The sequence below is a fragment of the Gouania willdenowi genome, chromosome 5 (genome assembly GCF_900634775.1).
Source record: "Gouania willdenowi chromosome 5, fGouWil2.1, whole genome shotgun sequence".
NCBI lineage: Eukaryota > Metazoa > Chordata > Actinopteri > Blenniiformes > Gobiesocidae > Gouania > Gouania willdenowi.
In genome coordinates, this window is record NC_041048.1 from 31,952,572 (window position 1) to 31,965,089 (window position 12,518).

The 12,518-nt window shown below is 36.5% G+C and overlaps 1 protein-coding gene across 7 annotated transcripts in view; it reads right to left on the minus strand.

The window, feature by feature from the left end:
- The window catches only part of chl1b (cell adhesion molecule L1-like b), a 150,044-nt gene extending 139,548 nt beyond the window's left edge, over positions 1–10,496 (minus strand). For 6 of the 7 annotated variants that reach the window (XM_028446724.1, XM_028446722.1, XM_028446723.1 and 3 more), the window contains exon 1: positions 10,376–10,496. The gene's annotated coding sequence lies outside the window, so the exon portion shown is untranslated. Of the gene's footprint in view, positions 1–9,776; positions 9,882–10,375 lie in introns of those variants that run through there. The other variant, XM_028446720.1, reaches the window with a different exon arrangement.
- Between the last annotated feature and the right edge of the window lie 2,022 nt (positions 10,497–12,518).

Here is a 12,518-nt window from a genome sequence, read left to right on the forward strand (position 1 = left end):
TCTTGGTAATGTGGTTGTCTTTTAAAAACTCAGAGGATCCGCCCCTGACCCCATCAGAGGAAATCCTTTCCAACACTCCATGTTTATATCTTAGAAATACATTTGCATATTTACCAGATAACAGGAATGAATATTTCATGTTACCAAATATGCTTTCTGTAAGACTCCGGTTTTGAAATTGTGTTCCCTGTCATCGGTGATGCACATGAAAGAGGAGGTGTGCTGCTAAAGGGCTACACTGCGACACTCTCAGCCCTGCCTGCAGCACTGGGAAATAGTCACTGTAATTGCTTATAGCGCCAGAACCTGAGCTGAACCTCAATTATGTGACCTGGGTGTGCTCGCAAGACTCCAGACCTCTGGTGTCCGTCTGTGAGACACATTCAAAACATCTTAACACAACAAGGTATCACCGTAATGTTCTATCATCATCATCTTCATAATCATAGTCTACGTTTACACTCTATATTCAGCTTGTAGAACCTCTTTACACACATGAGTTTTGCATCAGCACCAGTGCCACAGTGCAGATGATGGGTGATAGCGGGGAATGCCTAATGGACCATGATTCTGATACAGCCGTACCCTCTTGCTCAGAGATGGCTGCTTTCTCCAATCTCTAACAGCCATCTGACACTGTTGCTGATACCATCTGACAGGCTGTGTTATAACCTGAAATTACATTTGTGATGCTGATAAGAAGAGCATCCTGTACAAGCTGCACCCCGATAAGGCCCAGGCAAACATTATAATGAAGTTTCGATGCACAGCAGACAAGCATAATCAAGAAATGTGATAGCGTGGAAAGTGAGTAATGGAAGCATATTTGCAAAGATGTTCAGCAGACCTTCAGGATTAAGATGCACTGCACACACAATGTCAGATTTACACCACTGTAATATTTCACACCAAAGAAAAAATGATGACTTTTTCAAGAAAGTGATGGTGAGACCATTTTGTAAACTTGCTTATCAAGGTTAGACAGAGAAATGGGGGTTATAATCTATAGCTATAATGGCACTCTCACCTACACTGATTAATATTAGAAAAGACATGGTTTTTAAGCTCATATAGATGTAAACACAAGAAAGTACTGAAAGTATTGGCATGTCGGCTAGGAGTCAATCAAACCTGCTCTGGTAATATGATTTAGAAGTGTAACCTCTATCGAGACAAGGGCAACTGGCAGCCCGAGAAGCCACATTCAGCCTTTGGTCTAATTTTGTTTGGCCTTTAAAGTGAATACACAAAAATGACTCCAAAAACGCACATACCAATAATTAACATTAACAAAATCACAGAAAAGATCATATCTAACATGACAACAAATTAATACAAAATGACTGTAAAAACACACAACAAAACGCAGAAAACGACAACAAAAATACAGAAAGCAAAAACCCAAAAAACGTACAAAGTGACAGAAAAATATCCAGAATGACAATAGAAATGCACTAAATTAACCCAAAAACACATAACAACCACAAAAATAAACAAAAGACAAAAAACATAAAAAATAAATAAATTAAATAAGAGCACTAAGAGCGCCAATTCTCCTCTTTGCCAGATAGTGGCAGTTATCTGGATCAATGATTCTGATCATGACACCATGATCAATCACATTTCAAAGGCTTGTAAGACACATTTTTCCTCCATTAAAAACAATACTGTGGTGGTGGTGTTTAGCTCAGTGGGTTGAGCGCCCGCCCCATGTACTGAGGCTGTAGTTCCTCACCTGCAGCCGGTCCAGGTTTGATTCCCGGCCTGGGACCCTTTGCTGCGTGTCATTCCCTGCTCTCTCTGATCCCTTTCCTGTCAAGCAACTGTCATATAAAGGCCACTAGAGCCCAAAAAATCCTTAAAAAAAAAAAAAAAAAAAAAACAATACTGTGGATCCAAACCCGCAATTTTTTTTTTTTTAAATCGTGATGAAATAAATCTGGATCCAATTTGGATGAAACTGTGGGATAAAATTACTCAAACTGAGTCAAAATGTATTTTTGAAATTTCCCCAATGATGAGAGATAAAGATAGGGATTTTTGGATTATTTAAACTGATTGAGAATCAGTATATTGATCTGGATCAGCTCCAAAATGTATTGGAATCTTTCATTGCATAAGGTCTATCTTTGGATAAAGATTTGTCAAAATCCATTGAGTATTTTTTGTCCTGTTATCATTAAATATTGCCTGTACAAATGGTAAATGGACTTGATTTATATAGCGCTTTATCACCACACTGAAGCAGTCTCAAAGCGCTTTACATATCAGCTCATTCACCCAATCACTCTCACATTCACACACCAGTGGGACAGGACTGCCATGCAAGGCGCTAGTCAACCACTGGGAGCAACTTAGTGTTCAGTGTCTTGCCCAAGGACACTTCGACACATAGTCAGGTACTGGGATTGAACAACCAACCTCTCGATCAGAAGACGACCCACTACCACCTGAGCCACGGTCGCCCTACCTTGGCAAAGGTAATGATGACAACAATAATAGACAACTCTTTGTTTTTTCCTATATTAATGCTCAGGTTGGTCGTTATTCTAAATGTTGACATGAACTTTGATAACATTGGAAGACATTTTTGTTGCCCCATCTTTATAAAAGTTGCCCAATCTCTGCTCTCAAATGTAAGAAACTGGTTCCCAGACTGGACTACTGGGGCTGTGTGCTTTCATCCAAACTGTATTCTTCTGACACAAACATATTTCATGTGTAAACAGCCAGACCACATTGAAGGCTGTTCTGTTTGTCTCTCTTTCTTCTTTTTACTATTAATCCTTTTATCTTTCCGTCCATACACAGGACAATATAGCCTGCCATGGCACGCCTGCCATGAGCACTAATATGTCTGCCACAAGGCAAACACACACCTGTATGAACAGGTGAAAGCAACCAAAATCACTGCAGAAAGTCTTGACAGGATGTGGGGCTCGGGTGAAAAGATGAAAAAACACTGTGAAGAGTTTTCATCCCATTATTGTCTTATTGTAAGCACAAAGAGGAAAGTCAGGTAGCATGCTGCACAAAGGTGAGATTCTACAGAGCAGTAACATGATCTGGTATGTTGTAAACTCTCAGGCAGCTAAAAGTGAGGTAAGTTAGAGTCCATCTATCCTCACAAAGAAAGTTTTGTTTGTTGCATTTTGTCATCAAAAGAATGAAAAAAGGGCCATGAAATGCGGCAGGTCGGAGCTGCATATTAAGTGGTTGACATGGACCGGCTAGAAAATGGTTGCCACTTTTGCTTGCCCAATTACGGGCTCTTGTTCAAATTGTTTGGTGAGAAGCATTCGACCTACTTCTGGACACAAAGCACCGCTGCCCTGAATACAGAGAAGCTTTGAGGACCACGTGTGATGACAAGTGTCATTAGACGCTCTTGTCTTTGGCCTAGATACTCAATCCATGCAATTTACCTGTGTTGGGATGATTGTTGCTACCAACACCAGACAACATATGGGATTTTTTTTTTTTTTGGTGCAACCTTCCAATTTTAACAGGGGAGGAAATTAATATGTCCTGCAGCGTGGGTGATTATACTCAGTAATGGCATTCTGACCTTCACAAGGTCTTTGTGTTTGACATGAGGCAGCAGCACCAGTACCAACCAGTATAGCATGAAGACTGGTAGAAACCTCTTTAATTAGCTGTTGCTCATCAAAATGTCAATAAAGCCAAAGAAAATGAAAGTCACTCATGACCATCTGACCTTCACTTCAAGGTCTTTACCGTTAACCACCAGCTCCAAGAGGAGACACAGTCAGGGTGCTCCTCATACTAACACATGGAAGATGGTGTGAATAAATTTACCATTATCCATTGCGTAATTAATCACTTTCTTAAATAAAGGAATTTATTTTTATTTAATTTAATTTTAAAATTCCAATACATCAACTGCTTTATTGCTTTGCCTATACAGGTTTTTGGCTTCTTAATTTTCCCCCAAAAAACTAAAACAACAGTTTAAACCTAAATAACAGAGGTAAGTATACACCAGCAATTATACATAAAAAATCAATAAAAAGTTTACATTAGGAGGAGAGTTAAAGTATTTTTTTTAACTTAAACCATTATTTGGTTTAGGAAATGACCCTTAAAGCTATCAGCCACCAATTCTGAGTCTATAACATTTATTATACAGTAGCAGTAGTTTCTGACTTACTTTATCAGAAAGAATATGGGCTGAGCCAAATATATGTATCACAAAATTTATCAAAATTTTTCCAAACGTAATATAGAATAACACAATATTGTTTATATCGATCTAGCTTTTTTAAAGCCTATTTTGCTATAAAATACTTGCCCATTTCTTTCCTCACTACCTGTCACACAAACTCTTCTTTGCACCAAAAATGTTTGAGCATGAATAATTTCTTCTAAAATCTACAACTAAGTGTGTCCCGATTCGATAGTGATATCATATATCGGTCCGATATCAGCCAGAAAACAGTCTGTAGGGCGGACCAAAAATGTATATGACGGTATTTTTTTTTTTTTCATGTATAATCAGGTGTTCAATGCATTTTCTACTGGTTGACAGAGGAATTACTGCAGTAGACTGACTTAGGATGATCTATTTTAGTAGTATTACAACTTTGCAACAGCAGCCCAATGGCTGTTTGCCATGCTAGCTTAGTTTTAGCATTATCTTGATTTCTAGCTTTAAATATTGCATACTCAGTGGTGTGGTGGCTTCTTATGGTGAATAAGGTCGCGTTTTGTTTGCAGCTCCACCAGGACTTATTTCCGGTTTACAGGAATTACAAATTGCGATCCTTTACTCTCTTTTTCTGTGTATTACTGCTGAACCGCCAACTGCCTCTGTGAGTGTTGTTCTCCTGTAGCAGAGGCATGTGCACACAGACACATGCTCACATGCAACTTCAAAGCTTTCAATTGTGTCTTTCTTATCCATTTACACGTATGTTTACATCGCAACTAACACCGGAGCGCTACTGTTTACCTTCCTATTTAGAAGTGCAACATTGAAAAGGGTCCGGTCTGAAACGTGGCGCAGCGTAGTGTTGCCAAAGTTGTGTAATCAAATACATCGGTACGGCGGTATATAAAAAATTCATATAATAACAAAAATATATATCGGTATTCAGTATGAACCGGTATACCACCCAGCCCTATCGGACTACATCTAAAATCTCCGATATATATTATATCATATTCATTCACTTGTAGAATACTGTAGATATTATGTTGAAAGTTAAAATGTATGTAACCAATTGGTTAATAATAAATGGGTCATTCTCATACCTATGTTTGCTGACTATTGTCAAGCTTTTTCTAACATTCCACACTACAAAATACGTAATAAAAATATGTATGATTCGCGCCGATAAAGTTTTGGATCGATATCAGCCAATACTAAAGGCTGCAAAATCGGTATCGTATCGGAAGTGAAAAAGTTGTATCGGGACATCCCTTCCTACAACAGTAACATAAGTTACAATATGAAGAAGGATGTCTTGAACCCAGACTGTAACTGTGTCCAGGCTCCAGCCCCTAAAGAAGCCACACTACAGAACTCACTCACACGTGCTGTCCCTTGACAAAGCTACAAGTGGCTTAATAGCTCACATGTTGATGTTAATGTCTGTTAAAAACAAAAACAAAAAACAAAGTCGGTCTACGTGCAGGCATCTTGCACGAATGACTTTAACCCAAAACAGTTTTTTGGTAAGAATTTATTAAGAATAAAAAAATGGATTAAAAAAAAAAACATGAATAAGATTAGAGAGTGATACGACTTAATAATTAATATCACCCAGCCCGAGTCCTAACACTACAACAACCTAACAAATCATCACAGAAAATATTGTATATCTTAAATATGAACAACTAACAATAATTTCACTATTTTATTACAAAAGTTTTATGGTAGTTTATACATTAAATAAAATAAAATACATATTAAAATATAATTAATATATATTTCTGATGCCAAGCTAAAATGATCAAAAACTTCATCTTATTAATAAGTTATTAAACTATACATATCCATTTTTGGGTAAATGTGCCATCCAACTGTGCTACATTCCGTAATATGGAATATGTGTCAAGAATTAGGAATAAAAAACATCAAAGTGAATACAATTATCAAGTTACAAGTCTGTTTTCTCAAAGGCATCATCTGTAATAAGACGAGAGAAAACCCCACGGAGGAGCCGCAACATTCAAATCCAACACCAGCACTTCCAAAACAGTGTGCAAATAATTAGCATACTTTGTAAATATTCATATTTGTGGAGAGAACATTGTGTAAACCACATGAGATACACCATCTTTATGCCACTTTCTTAAAAATGGCACTACTTTCTTATACAATGGCATATTTGGCAGCAATCGTAAAGATTAACGCGCTCAAAGTTGGAAATTGGTAACAATGTGTGTGACCGACAGAGGCTTTGACGGCAAGATGACTGAAAGTGCAGCGAAGTCGGATTGTTCCTGGTCTAGAATGGTCAGCATCTATCTAAAGTTGTCTAATAAATGAATATCTGTATAATGACAGCATGGCTAAGGCTGGCTGAGCTTGGATAATGCACTTTGGAAGCACATGATTGGTCTGCGTGTACTCATGCATCAAACCTACTGTTGCTCAAAGTACAGATGATGCTGATGCTGATTTTGGGATGAAAGCCAGCTGGCATCAGAGCGTGATGCTCCAGGCAATGTTCTAATGTTCTACAAGGAAATATTGGTAACTGCCATCCATACAGACAGAGGTTACTCTGACAGTGGCTGTCAAAACAGTGCTACTATTCCAGATCATGTAGCCCAGACAGAAATCGTAAAAAAGTAAAGAAGAAGAAAAAAGTAAATGAGAGAGAGAACCATGTGCACTGTAAAGCTGAACGTTCAAAGTAATTCAATCGATTAAGTAGTTTATACTCAAAGTTATAGAAAACTTGGGATGTAACGATCCAATATCAGTCCAATATTAGCCTGAAAACAAATATCGGATTCAATTTTTTTTTTCAATTAATTTTTTACTTATTTTATTCAACTGTAGAATACTGTAGATATTAGGGATGTAACGATTAATATATATTAATCCTTAATCCTTCCAGAAGCGGACGTGACGGGTGGAATCTGCTACTATTTTCTTTCTGGCCGCCATTTACTGTTAAACATGCTCATAAATGATTCTTTACTCCTTTAGCACCGAAAGAATATCTGTAATATTACGTGAATATCTGTAAAAGTCCCGTTTTTCTATTAGCTCTGTCTGCTAGCATAGCTTCTCTTCTTCACTGGTGGAATAACTGCATGCCAACCGACCACTGGGTTACCAGCGCCCTCTGCTGGTCTAAACAAATATCTGACGTAAATACAGTAAAATGACTTTTTTTTTGTTTTTTTTTTAAAAAGTCCAATTGTTAAGGCACAAAATACATTTTCAGTTGCACTTTTAAAAAGAAAAACAACTATTATGCAGTTTTGAATTGTTTACTATAGAACCAGAATTTAAATTAATAGGTTTCTTCTTCATTTGTATTATTCCTTTATTTATTTCATTCAAGATTTATTTTTAGTTAAATTGCATCATTTTGAATAGTTTATCAAGGGATTCTTTTGACAATGAAAAATAAAAGGAAAATAGTATAGTATTTTTTCCAAAAAAATAAAGGAATATTTTTCAGTCATTTGTCAACATTCCCATTTTGTAAAATAAATCGTGAGAAAATCGTATCGTGAATCGAATCGTATCGGGAGTTGAGTGAATCGCTACATCCCTAGTAGATATTATGATGAAGGTTAAAATTATGTAACCAATTGGTTAATAATAAATGGGTCAGTTTTTCTCATACCTACTGTTGCTGATTGTTGTTCTTTGTTTGAGTAACATCACTTGATCAAGCCTTTTCTAACATTCCACACTACAAAATAAGTAATTATTATTTCTTTAATTGAAAAAAAGAGAGAGAAAAAAAAAAAGTATATATGATTCATGCTGATATCGAATCAATATCTGTGTTGGCCAATACGCAAGGCTGCAATATTGGTATCATAATGGAAATGAAAAAGTTGTATCGGGACATTCCTATAGAAAACTTACTTATTTCATTATCTCAAGTTGGTGTAACATTTTCTTCCTTTATGAGTAACTTTAACTAATAATTTTAAAGTAAACGGAACTATAATTTGTTTTTAAGTAAGCATAACTTAATAACTGAACTTAAGGACAACTTAATAGAATTAAGTAATTACATTTTAAGAATTATAGAGTCCTGTTATTTATGTTGTTTCAAAAATGGATCATTAAAAAATTAATTTAATTCATATAGCACTATAACTGTTTTCAAAAAGCACAAGTAGCCAGTTATCCAACCTTTTAAGTTCTAGAAAATTTCGATTTCTAAGTCAATCAACTTAAAAAAAAAAATTGAGGCAATCGATTAAATCAATACAAGTAACAAAATTAAAGATATATCTTGATATAAGTGATATTGTAATTTTCTATATCACCAAATTAGAAAACTCAATATATCTTGAATCTCGATATATTGCCCAGCTCTATTGTGTCCCAGTTTATCATTTATACATGTAAATGATTACTTTTTGATTACAAATATGCAAAAACACAAATTCTTCAATCAAATTCATTTGGAACAGAAACATAACTGGACAAATTTGCATTGCCGCGACAATGCAAGTGGGAATGTGAAAAAGGATCACCAACTCCTTCGGCTGTATTTGTTTATTGTCAATGAACGCAATTGTACAGCAAAGTAAGAAATGAATGCTAAGTATTCCCACTAAAAGTATAATTATAAGAAAGAGAAAGATTGTAGCAACATTTTAAGCTACGAACTAAGGGAGTTTTCCTCAAAGTTCATGAGCAACAGCTGTCACACTCTCGCGCCTAATCAAGCACTCTAAGGCTTGCAAAAGCAGCCTCATTTGCATAAAACCTTAAATTACATTAAAAGTAAAGAGAGTTAGCATTTCACAAATTAGATATCATTGTCACTAAGGAACAGAACAATTTGATATTTGAATGGTGTAAATCGATTAAGATTTGCATGCAGCATGACAAACAGGGTCAATTAGAACATTTGTATGAATGCATTTCGTCAGAGTTCAACCACTACAAAAATCATAGATTTGTAGATTAAAGAGTGGACAACATTTTGGTACTTGAGTGGTGTAGATCGGTTAAGGATTGGCAGAGTCGTAGCAAGTTAAAATACGTATGAAAGAATAAGAAAAATAAGATCTTAAAAGTGATATCAATAATGATAAATCGCAATAGCTCAGGAACGAGTGGTCGACCTACGATCCCAGTCCAATCAAATATTTGTAGGTTGAAAAAAACATCTAACATAAATGTCTTGGTACCGGATACCACAGCACACACCTTCATACATCTAGTAAAAAGCCCATGTTTTGACAGGTCTGAGCTGTATTGTCATTAAAGGCGTGAGTAATACAACATTTTATTACCAACGATAGGACCAGTAACTACAAACCACGCTGAGGATCTGTATTGGGATTTTAATGAGAGCCATCTAAGTCTCATTCATCATTCTAATCTTATAGCGTGCACACATTATTCATCAGCTGTGCAAGTGATAAAAACAATTTACACAAGTGTCGAGAGAGCCAGAAGATAATAAAACATTCATATCTGTTTCTGGCTCCACATGGCAAATTAGCAACCTTCAAAAAAATTAGAAGAAACCACACATGTATTTTCTAAAACAAATAAAACACACACACAAAAAAAAATCCAACAAAATTTATGTTCTGACCTTAACCTTTCACTTCCAAATTAGCTCCACAGCAAGGAAAATGCATGTCCACAGAGGATGACATAGTGCCTATTCAGCCCAGTGGATGACATGGTGTGATTCCACTCTGAACCAGTGATTAATGGGACTGGATCACTCCTGTTCCCTGAACAAGTGTGAGTGAGGTTAGAGAAGAGGGGCTGATTGGCCCTCCACATAAACACTACTACTTACACTCACATAAACAGGGCTTAAATATAACTTTTGGAGCTTTAACTCATAAGCATCACCATTAGAAGCGCCGTAACTATGGTGATTTCAAGAGATATAAACCTCCTTTGGTAGATATTCTGCACGTGTATCAATCCAGATTTCACCGACAAAGACATATCATTGAAAGAGACTGTAACAGATATCATTTTTCTAACATGGTTTCAATGTGTATTCTGTTAAATAATAGGTAAGGTGCACCTTTAGAAAAAAGCATCCGCTTTTAACCCTGCTCTGATTTAACATGTGCAACAACTACCAACAGTTATTGGGTGAAATATGCATGATTTCATCATTTCTACTTCTGCAGAAAAGGCAAAAGAAGAAGGTAATAGAGGGGAAAAACTCACCTTAGATGCAAATCATGCCGCGCCTGCCGCTCAGAAAGTTGAATTTTCCCCAACGCTTGAGAAACAGGAGGAGGCAGAGGAAGAGGCTGGGGCGTTCACGGACCGAGAGAGAGAGAGAGAGAGAGGGGGGTGAGACGTTCACGTAACACCGCCTCGCTGCACCGCACTTCTGAACCTGAGCCCGCCCCCTCTTGTGTAAAAAAAAAAAAATCTAATTTATTTCCCCCTTCTCGTTCACAAAGACGGAATTAAAACCCAATGTTTTTCATTGTTCTTTTTTTTTTTGTTTTTTTTTATCACAACCCCACACAAACTTCCCACGCTACAAACGGGTTGTAGTCATTACTAGAGTTTATGGGAAGAGCTGAGCTCTGCTGGGAAGGATGCTGAGGTAACCTCCACCTGTAGAGAGACGATCAGAACAACTTTTAGTGCGTGTGTGCGTGCGTGCGTGCGCGTGTGTGTGTGTGTGTGTGTGCGTGCGTGTGTGTGTGTGTGCATGCGCACATGTGTGTGGGTGTTTTGTTTTCAATTTTGTGTTTTTTCAGAGGTGAAAGGTGAAAGTTACTGTTATTAAATCAGTAATTTTACTTGTTCTTCAGTAAGTAATTTCTTACATTTCCACAATCCTTATTCAATTAGTATTATTATTATTATTATTATTATTATTTTTTTTTTAATTATCATTATTATTATTTTTTTGTTATTTCCATTGCATGGTCTCTTCATAAACTGCTTGCTTCAGGTTTATGAAGGCACATTGAACAAAATCCATATTTTCTAATTTGCCATTTCTGATTAACTCCCAGCCACGTTCCTACATATTATGTTGTTACCCACATGGCGCATTTGGCATGGCACTGTTTTAGAGTTCATTAATTTAGCTACACTTAGAGCCTGGCAATTTTAAAAACAATTTAATTTATTGTTTTATTCATTTTTATAGAATTGTACATTTTGACAAACCTTTTGTTTTATACAGATGTCTTTGTGGAAAATACATTCATTTCCAACTGTGCAATATTTGGTCTCTTCCTTTTAAAGTGTATACATGAGTTGTTTACTGTATGAAAGGGAAACGTGGTAGGATTTATTACCGAAAATAAACGTGGGGGGGTGAAAGTAACTAATAGCTTTTATTTTGAGTACTATTTAATTGAGTTACTTTTTACTTGTATTTTAGTATTTTATGTATGACTTATTTGTACTTGTACTTGAGTACAATTTTAACCAAGTAACAGTACTTCTACTTGAGTAGGATATATCAGTACTCTTTATACCTCTGTTTTTTTTGTGTATATTTTATGTAATTTTGCGTGTTTGTGGAGTAATTTTGTTGTTGCTTTGTGTATTTTTTTAGCTCATGTTTTTTGACTAATTTTGTGTATTTTTGCTGTCGTTTGTGTGTTCTTGGGGGTCCTCTTGTGTGTTTACTTGGGGGCCGCACTAAATGAGACTGCGGGCTGCTAGTTGTCCATGTCTGCAGTAGATGATGTGATTTATGCTCTTTTGTAATAATTTCTCCATTGTCAAAAAAGCGCAATGGGCATTTGTCATGCTGCTGATTGCTTTGAAACATCAAAGCGATCAGCAAACACCTCTGACGAAGACTGACAGTTGTCATTCAAAATATGTCAGGTAATCAAAGTGGATTTCAGTCTTGATAAATGAAACCTTAACATAAGATTGCAGTACATGTAAATCTACCTTGTGACATGTTTCGGACTGTCTTCTCATTAGAATGAAGGTACCCCTGACTAAAGGATCTACATGGAGGTGTATGGATGTTTTGTTATGTGTATTGTGGATGTTGCATAATTGTGACCATCACCTGCCCTCCCAAAGGAAGGGTATGAAAAACTTTATTAAAGGGAGGATATAAAAAGAGAGGGCCGTGTTACACCTTGGTGAGGGGGGAACTGAACAGGGAAGAGAGAGTCAGGGTAGGACAATGGAAGGGGTGGGGAAAAGTCTAATGATTTAAAGTGAGAGTGCAATGTGATGTTGTAGCTTTCCTTACTAAGAGATCATGTGGCACCCAGATAACCTGGGAACCTGCTACAGTATCTGCCAGAGATGCAGGGTATCACCTTTAAGATCACAGGTGAAAACCTGTCCTTTAGTGTTTGTGTCTGAGCATGCA